The 14,389-nt window shown below is 41.8% G+C and overlaps 1 protein-coding gene across 2 annotated transcripts in view; it reads right to left on the reverse strand.

The window, feature by feature from the left end:
• The window catches only part of SLC25A53 (solute carrier family 25 member 53), a 56,202-nt gene extending 42,167 nt beyond the window's left edge, over nt 1-14,035 (reverse strand). For both annotated transcript variants that reach the window (XR_006695419.3, XM_015444157.4), the window contains exon 1: nt 13,902-14,035. The gene's annotated coding sequence lies outside the window, so the exon portion shown is untranslated. The remainder of the gene's footprint in view (nt 1-13,901) is intronic.
• Nucleotides 14,036-14,389: the final 354 nt, after the last annotated feature.

Here is a 14,389-nt window from a genome sequence, read left to right on the forward strand (position 1 = left end):
GGCTCGTCAGCATAGGCAACTACAATATTAAATCTTGTTACTCTGATTTCCGGCAAGATGGCCAAATAGGAAAAGCTCTGGTCTGCAGCTCCCAGCGAGACCGAGGCAGAAGGCGGGTGATTTCTCGAGGTCAGGAGATGGAGACCATTCTGGCTAACATGGTGAAACTCTGTCTCTACTAAAAATACAAAAAACAATTAGCCGGGCATGGTGGCGAGCGCCTGCAGTCCCAGCTACTCGGGAGGCTGAGGCAGCAGAATGGCGTCAACCTGGGAGGCGGAACTTGCAGTGAGCCGAGATGGGCCACTGCACTCCAGCCTGGGTGACAGAGCGAGACTCCATCTCAAAAACAAACAAACAAACAAAACAGAAAGTGGGTGATTTCTGCATTTCCAACTGAGGCAAACAGGGTCTGGAGCAGACCTCCAGCAAACTCCAACTGACTTATTACAAGGAAAACTAACAAAGAAAGGAATTCCATCAACATCAACAAAAAGGACGTTGACACCAAAACCCCATCCATAGGTCACGAACATCAAAGACCAAAGGTAGACAAAACCACAAAGATGGGGAGAAACCAGTGCAGAAAGGCTGAAAATTCCAAAAACCAGAATGCCTCTTTTCCTTCAAAGGATCACAACTCCTCATCAGCAGGGAACAAAAGTGGACAGAGAATGAGTTTGACGAACTGACAGAAGTAGGCTTCAGAAGGTGGGTAATAACAAACTCCTCCAAGCTAAAGGAGCATGTTCTAACCCAATGCAAGGAAGCTAAGAACCTTGAGAAAAGGTTAGACGAACGGCTAAATAGAATAACCAGTGTAGAGAAGAACATAAATGACCTGATGGAGCTGAAAAACACAGCACAGGAACTTCGTGAAGCATACACAAGTTTCAATAGCCAAATCAAGAGGAAGAAAGGATATCAGTGATTGAAGATCAACTTAATGAAATAAAGCAAGAAGACAAGATTAGAGAAAAAAGAGTGAAAAGAAAAGAACAAACCCTCCAAGAAATATGGGACTATGTGAAAAGACCAAATCTACGTTTGACTGGTGTACCTGAAAGTGACAGGGAGAATGGAACCAAGTTGGAAAACACTCTTCAGGATATTATCCAGGAGAACTTCCCCAACGTAGCAAGGCAGGCCAACATTCAAATTCAGGAAATACAGAGAACACCACAAAGATATTCCTCAAGAAGAGCAAACCCAAGACACATATCATCAGATTCACCAAGGTTGAAATGAAAGAAAAAATGTTAAGGGCAGTCAGAGAGAAAGGTCGAATTACCCACAAAGGGAAGCCCATTAGATTAACAGCAGAACAGCCAGAAGAGAGTGGGGGCCAATATTCAACATTCTTAAAAAAAAGACTTTTCAGGCCGGGCGCGGTGGCTCAAGCCTGTAATCCCAGCACTTTGGGAGGCCGAGACGGGCGGATCACGAGGTCAGGAGATCGAGACCATCCTGGCTAACACGGTGAAACCCCGTCTCTACTAAAAAATAAAAAAAACTAGCCGGGTGAGGTGGCGGGCGCCTGTAGTCCCAGCTACTCGGGAGGCTGAGGCAGGAGAATGGCGTAAACTCGGGAGGCGGAGCTTGCAGTGAGCTGAGATCCGGCCACTGCACTCCAGCCCGGGCGACAGAGCGAGACTCCGTCTCAAAAAAAAAATAAAATAAATAAATAAATAAATAAAAAAGAAAAGACTTCAACCCAGAATTTCACATCCAGCCAAACTAAGCTTTGTATGTGAAGGAGAAATAAAAGCCTTTACAGACAAGCAAATGCTGAGAGATTTTGTCACCATCAGGCCTGCCTTACAAGAGCTCCTGAAGAAAGCACTAAACATGGAAAGGAAAAACCAATAGCAGCCACTGCAAAAAACATGCCAAATTGTAAAGACCATGACGCTATGAAGAAACTGCATCAACTAACGGGCAAAATAACCAGCTAGCATCATAATGACAGGATAAAATTCACATATAACAATATTAACCTTGAATGTAAATGGGCTACATGCCCAAATTAAAAGACACAGACTGGCAAATTGGATAAAGAGTCAAGACCCATCAGTGTGCTGTATTCTGGAGACCCATCTAATGTGCAACGACACACATAGGCTCAAAATAAAGGGATGGAGGAAGATCTACCAAGCAAATGGAAAGCAAAAAAAGCAGGGGTTGCAATCCTAGTCTCTGATAAAACAGACCTTAAACAGTGGAGGTCCACTCCAGACCCTGTTTGCCTCAGTTGGAAATGCAGACATCACTGGCCTTCTGCGTCAATCTCGCTGGGAGTTGCAGACCAGAGCTGTTCCTATTCAGCCATCTTGCTGGAAATCAGAGTAACAAGATTTAATATTGTAGTTGCCTATGATGACAAGCCTTTGAGGAAGTCTCACTAACCATTTTGAGCCAATTATCTTGAGTTGTTTACAAAACGATCAAAAGAGACAAACAAGGCCATTACATAATGGTAAAGGGATCAATGCAACAAATATATCCTAAATATACATGCACCCAATACAGGAGCACCTAGATTCATAAAGCAAATTCTTAGAGACCTACAAAGAGATTTAGAGTCTGACACAATAATAGTGGGAGACTTTAACACCCCATTGTCAATATTAGACAGATCAACGAGACAGAAAATTAACAAGGATATCCAGGACTTGAACTCAGCTCTGGACCAAGCAGACCTAACAGACATCTACAGAACACTTCACCCCAAATCAACAGAATATACATTCTTCTCAGCACCGCATTGCATGTATTCTAAGATTGACCACATAATTGGAAGTAAAACACTCCTCAGCAAATGTAAAACAGCAGAAATCACAACAAACTGTCTCTCAGACCACAGTGCAATCAAATTATAAGTCAGGATTAAGAAACTCACTCAAAACTGCACAAATACATGGCAACTGAACAATCTGCTCCTGAATGACTACCAGGCAAATAACAAAATGAAGGCAGAAATAAAGATGTTCTTTGAAACCAATGAGAACAAAGACATAACGTATCAGAATCTCTGGGGCACTTTAAAGCAGTGTGTAGAGGGAAATTTATAGCACTAAATGCCTACAAGAGAAAGCAGGAAGATTAAAATCAACACCCTAATATCACAATTAAAAGAACTAGAGAAGCAAGAACAAACAAATTCAAAAGCTAGCAGAAGACAAGAAATAACTAAGATCAGAGCAGAACTGAAGGAGAGAGAGACACGAAAAACCCTTCAAAAACAATCAATGAACCCAGGAGCTGGTTTTTTGAAAAGATTAAACAGAATAGATAGACTACTAGCCAGACTAATAAAGAAGAAAAGAGAGAAGAATCAAATAGACACAATAAAAAATGATAAACGGGATATCACCACCGATCCCACAGAACTACAAACTACCATCAGAGAATACTATAAACACCTCGATGCAAATAAACTAGAAAATCTAGAAGAAATGGATGAATTCCTGCACATATACACCCTCCCAAGACCAAACCAGGAAGAAGTAGAATCTCTGAGTAGACCAATAACAGGTTCTGAAATTGAGGCAGTAATTAATAGCCTACCACCCAAAAAAAGTCCAGGACCAGACGGATTCACAGCCGAATTCTACCTGAAGTACAAAGAGGAGCTGGTACCATTCCTTCTGAAACTATTCTAAACAATAGAAAAAGAGGGAATCCTGCCTAACTCATTTTATGAGGCCAGCATCATCCTGATACCAAAACCTGGCAGAGACACAACAAAAAGAGAATTTCAGACCAATATCCCTGATGAACATCAATGTGAAAATCCTCAATAAAATACTGGCATACCGAAACCAGCGGCACATCAAAAAGCTTATCCACCACGAGCAACTCAGCTTCATCCCTGAGATGCAAGGCTGGTTCAACATATGCAAATCAATAAACATAATCACATAAACAGAACAAATGACAAAAACCACGATTATCTCAACAGATGCAGAAAAGGCCTTCGACAAAATTCAACAGCCCTTCATGCTAAAAACTCTCAATAAACTAGGTATTGATGGAACGTATCTCAAAATAATAAGAGCTATTTATGACAAACCCACAGCCAATATCACACTGACTGGGCAAAAACTGGAAGCATTCCCTTTGAAAACCAGCACAAGACAAGGATGACCTCTTTAACCACTCCTATTCAACTTAGTATTGGAAGTTCTGGCTAGGGCAATCAGGCAAGAGAAAGAAATAAAGGGTATTCAATTAGGAAAAGAAGAAGTTAAATTGTCTCTGTTTGCAAATGACATGATTGTATATTTAGAAAGCTCCATCTCTCAGCCCAAAATCTCCTTAAGCTGATAAGAAACTTCTGCGAAGTCTCAGGATACAAAATCAATGTGCAAAAATCACAAGCATTCCTATACACCAATAACAGACAGAGAGCCAAATCATAAGTGAACTCCCATTCAATTCACAGATGCTACAAAGAAAATAAAATACCTAGGAATCCAAATTTCAAGGAATGTGAAGGACCTCTTCAAGGAGAACTACAAACCACTGCTCAACGAAATAAAAGAAGACACAAACAAATGGAAGAAGATTCCATGCTCATGGGTAGGAAGAATCAATATCGTGAAAATGACCATACTGACCAGAGTAATTCATAGATTCAATGCTATCCCCATCAAACTACCACTGACTTTCTTCACAGAAATGGAAAAAAACTACTTTAAAGTTCATATGGAACCAAAAAAGAGTCCACATAGCCAAGACAAACCTAAGCAAAAAGAACAAAGCTGGAGGCATCACGCTACCTGACTTCAAACTATACTACAAGGCTACAGTAACCAAAACAGCATGGTTCTGTACCAAAACAGAAAGATAGACCAATGGAACAGAACGGAGGCCTCAGAAATAACACCACACATCTACAACCATCTGATCTTTGACAAACCTGACAAAAACAAGAAATGGGGAAAGGATTCCCTATTTAATAAATGGTGTTAGGAAAACTGGCTAGCCACATGCAGAAAGCGGAAGCTGGAATCTTTCCTTACGCCTTATATAAAAATTAACTCAAGGTGGATTAAAGACTTAAACGTGAGACCTAAAACCATGAAAACCCTAGAAGAAAACCTAGGCAATACCATTCAGGGCATAGGGATGGGCAAAGACTTCATGACTAAAACACCAAAAGTAGTGGCAACAAAGGCCAAAATAGACAAATAGGATCTAATTAAACTAAAGAGCTACCACACAGCAAAAGAAACTATCAGCAGTGAACAGGCAACCTACAGAATGGGAGAAGATTTTTGCAATCTATCCATCTGACAAAGGGTTAATATCGAGAATCTACAAAGAACTTAAATTTACAAGAAAAAATCGAACAACTCCGCCAAAAAATGGGCAAAGGATACGAACAGACATTTCTCAAAAGAAGACATTTATGTAGCCAACAAACTTATGAAGAAATGCTCATCATCACTGGTCATTAGAGCAATGCAAATCAAAACTACAATGAGATACCATCTCATGCCAGTTAGAATGGCGATCATTAAAAAGTCAGGAAACAACAGATGCTGGAGAGGATGTGGAGGAATAGGAATGCTTTTACACTGTTGGTGGGAGTGTAAATTAGTGCAACCACTGTGGAAGACAGTGTGGTGATTCCTCAAGGATCTAGAAGCAGGAATAACATTTGACCCAGCAATCCCATTACTGGGTATATACCCAAAGGATAATAAATCATTCTACTATAAAGACACATGCACATGTATGTTTACTGCAGCACTATCCACAATAGCAAAGTCTTGGAACCAACCCAAATGCCCATCAATGACAGACTGGATAAAGAAAATGTGGCATATATACATCATGGAATACTATGTAGCCATAAAAAGGATGAGTTCATGCCCTTTGCAGGGACATGGATGAAACTGGAAACCATCATTCTCAGCAAAGTAACACAAGAAGAAAAAAACCAAACACCACATGTTCTCACTCATAAATAGGAGTTGAACAATGACAACACATGGACACAGGGAGGGGAACATCACAACGCTGGGGCCTGTCAGGGGGTTGGGGGCTGGGGGAGGGACAGCATTAGGAGAAATACCTAATGCAAATGATGAGTTGATGGGTGCAGCAAACCAACATGTCACATGTATACCTATGTAACAAACCTGCACGTTGTGTACATGTACCCCACAACTTAAAGTATAATAACAAAAAAAGAAAAAAAAATCTTGTTACTCACTGAATAGTTGGCCAATGTTAATATTATTACTACTTTTTACTTACAAAAAACTCCACACACTTCTGTTAGTTTTAATCAAGATGTTCAGTTAAAAAATAAATAGTTCAAGATCTTACTTTAAAAGGAGGCACAATTATCTATGGATTTTTCATTTATCCACAGCAATTTCATTTAGCATAATGGATAAATTCTCTTTCCATTTTCTCCTCTACTGTCCACTCTGAAGTCTCTGGGATCAAAGCACCCCTCATCAGCAGCAAAGCAAAATGCTTTGTGTACCAGCCTGTTTCTTCTCTACTGACTATTTGCCTTCCTTGCTCCTTTTACTTCAATCCTTTTATGTTAACCAAGCTCTCCACCTCTATTTGAATTACTATTGCTTCATAATAAACCAATCCAAATTTAGTGGCATTAAACAATCATTTTACTTTGTTCTAGGATTCTGTGGTTTAAGAATTGAGACATCATGGAACAGAGACAGCTTGTTTCTACTTCATGATGTCTGGGGCCTCAGCTGGGAAAACCAGAAGGCTGGGGGCCATAATCATTTAGGAGTTTTCATTTATAGGCTACTGGTAAATGTTGGCTATTAGCTGGAACCTCAGCTAGGGCTGTTGATCAGAGGACCTATAGGTGGCCTTACCATAGGCCTGGGCCTTCTAACAGTACGGCAGCCTCAGGGTAATCAGACTTTGTACACGGCAGCTCAGGGCTGTAAAGGTGAATGTCACTGCACGTGAGCCAGAAGCTACACTGCCTCTTATAACCTAGCCTCAGAAGTCACAGTCTCACTGCCCCCTATTCTATTGGTTAATATAATCAAAGTCTGCCCAGATTGAAAGGAGAGGAGATATTTGACCCTACTTCTCAATGGAAGGTTGGCAAGGTCACATTACAGAAGAGAGTATGGGATGAGAGGTACTATGGTGGCCATCTCTGAAAAATATAATCTGCCACTTTCTCCCATGTACTTCTCATGCTTAAGTATACTTTGATCTGATTTTTTAGGGAAAAACCACCTCGGAGACTAATACTTTAACTGAGGCTCATGGTAACCAGAGGGCTCGGCACAGTGGCTCATGCCTGTAATCCCAGCACTTTGGGAGGCCAAGGTGGAAGGATCACTTGAGGTCAGGAGTTCGAGACCAGTATGGCCAAGATGGCAAAACCCCATCTTCACTAAAAATACAAAAATTAGCTGGGCGTAGTGGCGCACATCTGTAGTCCCAGCTACTTGGGAGGCTGAGGCAGGAGGATCACCTGAACCCAGGAGGCGGAGGCTGCAGTAAGCCAAGATCGCACCACTGCACTCTAGTCTGGGTGACAGAGCAAGACTCCATCTCAAAAAGAAAAAGAAAAAGATAACCAAATGCTTTCACCCACATCCAGCCCCAAGCTTTCCTGTTCAGCATAGCTGACTATTTATCTACTATAAATGGCCAGGAAATCTGGCCTCCAATAAGCTGTTGGACTCAGCACTGATCACTCTGGAGGAAAAAAAGCAGCCACTGACATGTGGCAACTGGCCTGGCACTCGAAGCTGGGCCTTGGTGTTCTCCCGATGCACATAACAATTTCTAAACTGCCACTATCAGACAAGGCCACTATGTGACCACAGTGACCAAGAAAAAAGCAAGACCACCTTGTAATTGTATCTGAAGAAACAAAACATGAACTTTGACCAGGCCATAAAAATGACCAAACACTCTGCTATCCTGGGTAACAGTGACTGTTGCTACTTTACCAATTAGCCTCCTTCTGGATAAGATTCATTAAGATACCAAATCATAGAATTATTCCCATTTCCTAACAGAGTCCAATCCAGGGCAAAGCCTCACTTATTTAAATCTTGCCCAAATTCACCTAACACAGATTCAAATCCCATAATAAGTCCTTGCTGACACCCTCCAACAGAGAAGCACCACAGCACCCATGGTGTGTGCTCTCCCTCCATGTAATGCACTGAGCAATCAACCCAACCTGTTCAACCACAGGTGTGTTCCTGGTGGTCTTGGGCTAGAGGGCACTGACAACTCCTCTAAGGACCTTGCATAATAAAACTCATTTCTAGCAGAGGTCACTTCCCATCCCCTGAATTCTAGCTTTCAGTCAGACTTTTGATTTGGCTCTTTTACACTGCAGTTTTGGCAGACAATTATATAAACTCCTTAGACTGCCAGAAGCTATTAAATTGCCCCTAAAGTTTTATATATGTGTGTATACACACACACACACACACACACACACACACGTCTTAAATATATGTGTATATGAGATCTGGTCTCCCAGGTTTCCTCCTTATCACCTTATCAAGTACAGAAAGGTTATTCCAATAACAGTGGCAACAGCTGCCCTGTCCCCAGCATGGTCACAGGACCTAAAGGAAATATGGCTTCACACACACAGAGTGCTTAAGCCTCTGCTTTGGGAAAAGCAATAGGTAGGCACAGGACATCTCAGTTGCAGATCCCAGATTCACAATCCTATTTCTGCCACCTCCTCCTCCTCCTCCTCCTCTTCCTCCTCCTAGTGTATTCTTCATTTTTATCCTAATCTTATTTTGCAAAGAAAAAACGTGACAATATCATTACCCTTTTCCTCCTTTCCTTTATAGTTCTCATTTGCTTGATGCAAGGACTCTTACCCTCAGAAAAACCGTTCCAAAGAAAACACTGACCTCCATAACCTAGTAGTTCAGTGCCAGACCAGAATCCCCACCCAACTTCAGATCAGAGACACATACTGATTTAAAGTTTAGTTTAAGGAATCAGCTGTAGCACACAGAAAATATGGACTGGAAACAATCCCATCTGAACTTGAATTCTGGAGTAATCGTGTTTGCTGCTTTGACACTCTTGACCCAAAATTCTCCTTCACAACCATCTGTAAACTCTCAGGGTCCCTGAGATACTGCATGTTCATGCAACAAAATTAAATCATTACTACTCAGGCATCATTTAGGAAATGGAGCTGCAGAGTTCAAACTTACATAGGTTTGTTTTATCTCCTCACATTTCACAAAAAATAACACTGCCTGTAAGACTAGGTGTGGATTTAGACAGAGATGAGGACTAGTGTGGAGGGGCAGGGTAAGTGCACAAGCATGAAGTGAGAGGCTCACCAATCACGTGGAAAATCTGATTAATTTTCAGGAGTCATATGTGGTTGTCTTGCTGACTCCTTTGGAATATGGATATGATAGAGAACAGATTTTTCTTTTTTTTTTTTTTTTTTTTTTTTTTTTGAGATGACGATCCATTCTTGTCGCCCAGGCTGGAGTGCAATGGCACGATCTCGGCTCACTGCAACCACCTCCGCCTCCCAGGTTCAAGTGATTCTCCTGCCTCAGCCTCCCAAGTAGCTGGGACTATAGGCGCGCACCACCACACCCAGCTAATTTTTGCATTTTCAGTAGAGACGGGGTTTTGCCATATTGGCCAGGATGGTCTCGATCTCCTGACCTTGTGATCTGCCTGCCTTGGCCTCTCAAAGTGCTGGGATTACAGGCGTGAGCCACCACCCCCCGCCTAGGAACAGATTTCTGAAACATCCAAGGCACTGGCCATCCTAGCACCTTGCTGGCCCCTACAAACACTCACAATAGACTCAGGCCAGTTTGTATGGACTTTTTGGTTGTCTTTTTATGTGTGTCTGAGTGTTTGGTTTGGGGTTTCACTTATTTTGTTTTGTAACTGGCCTAGCAAGATTTGGGATGAAGCATTGACTAGAGTCTAGAATGATCAGTGAAATTTCTGAAAATGTGTCCTAGCCTTTTTCAGGGTCATGGAAGGGGGTTTGAACAGGAGGTATAACTGTGGACTGCCACCCTACAGGAGTCTGTTTAGGGCCAACTCCTAAAGGAAGGCTTCAAATTAATCTGTAACACAATGAGATTTCCGATTCTGTGTTCTAGAGTAAATAAAATGATTACAGTCACACCTTGCAAAGCAACAGGAATATATTCTGAGAAACGCATCGTTAGGCAATTTCATCGTGAGAACATCATAGACAGTACTTACACAAACCTAGAGTGTGTGTGTGTATATATACATATTTTTTTCTCATATGAAAAACAAAATGTCCCAGTACCAATAATGAACATCAATCATTACCCCAACTGATCTGCAAGGCCAGTATCAAGTGCTGTATATCAGGTTTCTATATATGCTCCATTATAATCTCATGGGACTACCATCATATATGTGGTCCATCGTTGACCAAAATGCCACTATGCAATGAATGACTGTATTTCTTCTAAAGGGAGGGTTTTATTGGTGGGGGGGAACTACCTACCAATTCTGACTTCTTACACTAATCTTTCTCTGTCAATTAGCTTGTCACATTGTCTTTTTAATTTTTAACCTCAAATATAATTTATTACCAGAAATTAGGAACACTTCATTTTTTGTTGTTGACATAGTGGAGGTGTGAATTCCACTGTAAACAACTACTTGAATATATAAAAACCAGCAAGGGATTTGAATAGAAAACAGCTACTTTGTGTTTTTAACCAATTTATGGTATAAGTCACTGTGACAACTACAATGGAGAAAAACAATTCGCTTTGTTTAGTTCAGGAAGATGATCTTTGCTCGACCATTCAAAACACACAAGCAACAAAAACACATCCATTTTATTAAAGACTTAAATATATGACCTGAGACCATAACACTACAAGAAGGAAACCTAGGGAAGAAACTACAGGACACTGGTGGGCGATGAATTTGGGGGTTTGACCCCAAAAGCTCAAATAACAAAAGCAAAACTAGACAAATGAGATTATATCAAACTAAAATGCTTCTGCACAGCAAAGAAAACAATTAACAGAGTGGAGAGACAGCCTACAGATTGGGAGAAAATATTTGCAAGCCCTACTTCTAATAAGAGGTTAATGTCCAAAATATATAAGGAACTCAAACAACTCAATAGCAAAAAGACAAATAACCTGATTAACAAATGGACAAAGGACCTGAATAGACGTTTCTCAAATGAAGACACACAAATGGCCAACAGGCATAAGAAAAAATGCTCAACATCACTAATTGCTAGTGACATGCAAATTAAAATCACAGTGATATATTACCTCACACCTTTCGGAATGGCTATTATCAACAAGATGAAAGATAACAGGCCAGGATATGGAGAAAAGGCAACCCTATACATTATTGGTGGGAATATAAATTAGTACAGCCATTATGGAAAACTGCATGGAGGTTCCTCAAAAAATTAAAAATAGAATTACCATATGATCCAGCAATCCCACTTCTGAGTATATATACAAAGAATTTGAAATCAGTATGTCGAAGAGATATCTGCACTCTCATGTTCATTGCAGGATTTATCACAATAGCCAAGTTATGGGATCATCCTAAGTATCCATCAGTGGATGAACAGATAAAGCAAATGTGCTATACATACACAATGGAATACTATTCAATCTTCAAAAATCAGGAAAATCTGTCCATTGATGAGCCTGGAGGATATTATGCTAAGTGAAATAAGCCAGGCACAGAAAGACAAATACTTCATGTTCTCACTTGTATGTGGAATCTAAAACAATGGAACCCACAGAAGCAGGTAATAGAATAGTGGTGATAATTCAAAATTTCATATTGCAAAATAGCTAAGAGTACATTTCAAATGTTAACACCACAAAAAAACTATTAAGTTCCATGTTGAGTCATTTTTGTGTAAAAAAAGATAAATATTTTAGGTGATGAATATGTTATTTAGCTTGATTTAATCATTCTACACTGTACACATATAATACCACTTTGAACTCCATAAATGTATACAATTTGTTAATATACAATAAAATTATACAAATATAAAAATAAAAAGATTTTCTAAGCAGTGTCAAGTAAGTCAATTTTATTTCATATCTACTGTGTCTGAATTCAGACATGCCTGACCTTTAGGAGTGTGCCTAGCCTTCCCTATGGGAGATTTTTCTTTTTTTCTTTTTTTGAGACAGAGTCTCGCTCTGTCGCCCAGGCTGGCAAGCAGTGGCGCAATCTTGGCTCACTGCAACCTATGCCTCCCGAGTTCTAAGGGATTCCAGGAGATATTCTTTCAGATTTATTGTCAGTTCCGTTTGGACCTATAGTTCTCCAAGTATGGCCCCATGTCCAGGATTATCAGCATCTCCTGGGAACTAGTTAGAAATGTAAGTTCAGGGGTCCACTCCTGACCAACTGTAGGGGCAACTCTGTGGATGGGACCTAGCAATCTTTATTTTAAGAAACCCTCCATCTGATTCTGATTCACAGGAAAGTTTGGGAGCCACTGACTTAGACTGCTATACTGTTGTTTATCTGGTAAACAAAGAGGCTGCTTTTCTTGTTCAGAAGCTTTAAAATATTGCTTAGGATTTCTGCTGGGTGCACAATTCCCTGCTGTGAACCGAGTTTGCTAGAAAACCAAATAACTGGCACCTCCACTGTAGTCCTACCCAGAGCTTGCAGGCTTTGCATTCACGTAAGACTGATTCTTCCAGAGGGGCCTGGAAGTGCCAATGTGATGGGCAAATGCTCTTACCAGAAATAAACTAGCTGTGGGAGCCGGGTGCGGTGGCTCATGCCTGTAATCCCAGTACTTTGGGAGGCCGAGGCAGGCGGATCACTTGAGGTCAGAAGTTCAAGGCCAACGTGGCCAACATGGTGAAACCTCGGCTCTACCATAAATATAAAAATTAGCCAGGAGTGGTGACGGGCACCTCTAACCCCAGCAACCCGGGAGGCTGAGGCAGAAGAATCGCTTGAACCCGGTAGGCGGAGGTTGCAGTGAGCCGAGATCACGCCACTGCATTCCAGTCTGGGCGACAGAAGTAGAGAGACTCCTTATCAAAAAAAAAAAAAAGAAAAGAAAGAAAAAGAAAATAAAAGAAAAAGGAAAGAAAAGAAAAGAAAAAGAAACTAGTTTTGGGCCTTAAATGCTACTCAGTTCTCCAGTTCACCTCAACAGGGAGGGAAGGTGCCTGGAGGAAAATCGCACTTCGTTTTTGCTCTGCTTATTTTGTCTTCAAAATATATGATAAATCACCACATCAAAGAGCCGTCCCAGATCTAAACTCCCAGGTGAGTTCGGTGGCACCCAGTAGGTTTTCACAACACAGGATCTCTGCCTCCTTGTATTGTAATAGCCTGTCTCCAAATGCAGATAGCAACCGGCAGGCTGTAAATGTCGAGGGAAAAGCCTAATTCCTTTCCTCATCCGGAGCCTCTAGTGCAGTACCCAGCACAGAGCAGGTACTTGGTATTTTGGTAAGGGAATCAATCAACGCATCAATAGCGGAATCTGAAACCAGCGACCCAGATCTTTCCATAAAATCATCCTGCCGAGATGGGATTCAGATGTATTGGTGCCCTGTAGACAACACGTTTTCGCCCTGATTTTATCCTCCATTCATCTGTCCGCCCCCCCCCGAGACCCCGCCTGTCCCCAGCCAAAAATAGTAAGATTCACACATCTCAGTGTCAACACACACAACACAGTTGACACGCCCCTTAATCCTACAGCTACGCAATCAATTCTCGCCGCCGGGTCCGTCCTCTTGTCAGTTCCTCCGACTCCTCATCCCCTCGCAACTTCCGATCCCCTATCACTTCCATTCCCGTTTGCCTACTCGGCTGGAAGCAGGATGTGTCTACGCCTTCAGCCCATAAGAAGTGCTACAAACCTCCGCCTCGCTCGCTTTCATGACGGCGACCCACGGCCCCTGTCCTGTGGCCTCGGAGAGCAGCGGCAGTCGCAGTGACCGGACCCTCGCCCATCCACCGCCCTCCCTGAAGCGACGCACAACGGAGCTCCCACAATCCTCTTTGCTTCCGCTCTCGCCATCCGCCCTGCGCTCAGCCGCCCCCCTCTTCGCCCCCTCCCCGCCCCGCCCCGCCTCGACATTAACCCCTTTGCGGCCACGTCCGTTGGCTGGTCTGTTTGGGAGAGCCAGGCGACTAATCTCGTAAAGAGACCAAAAAGACAAGGTAAAAAGACCTAAAAGACTTAGTCATCTGTTGGAACATTTCCCCAGTTTGTTTTTAAGTTGGCTTGCAAGCTTATCAATCATTATTAAACAGGAGCTTAACTTACTTAGGTGAACAGTTCACGATGACGCCTTCAAGCTGCTAGACCAACCCAAACTCCGAATTTGCAGTTTCTGACCTTTCA

The sequence above is a fragment of the Macaca fascicularis genome, chromosome X, assembly GCF_037993035.2.
Source record: "Macaca fascicularis isolate 582-1 chromosome X, T2T-MFA8v1.1".
NCBI lineage: Eukaryota > Metazoa > Chordata > Mammalia > Primates > Cercopithecidae > Macaca > Macaca fascicularis.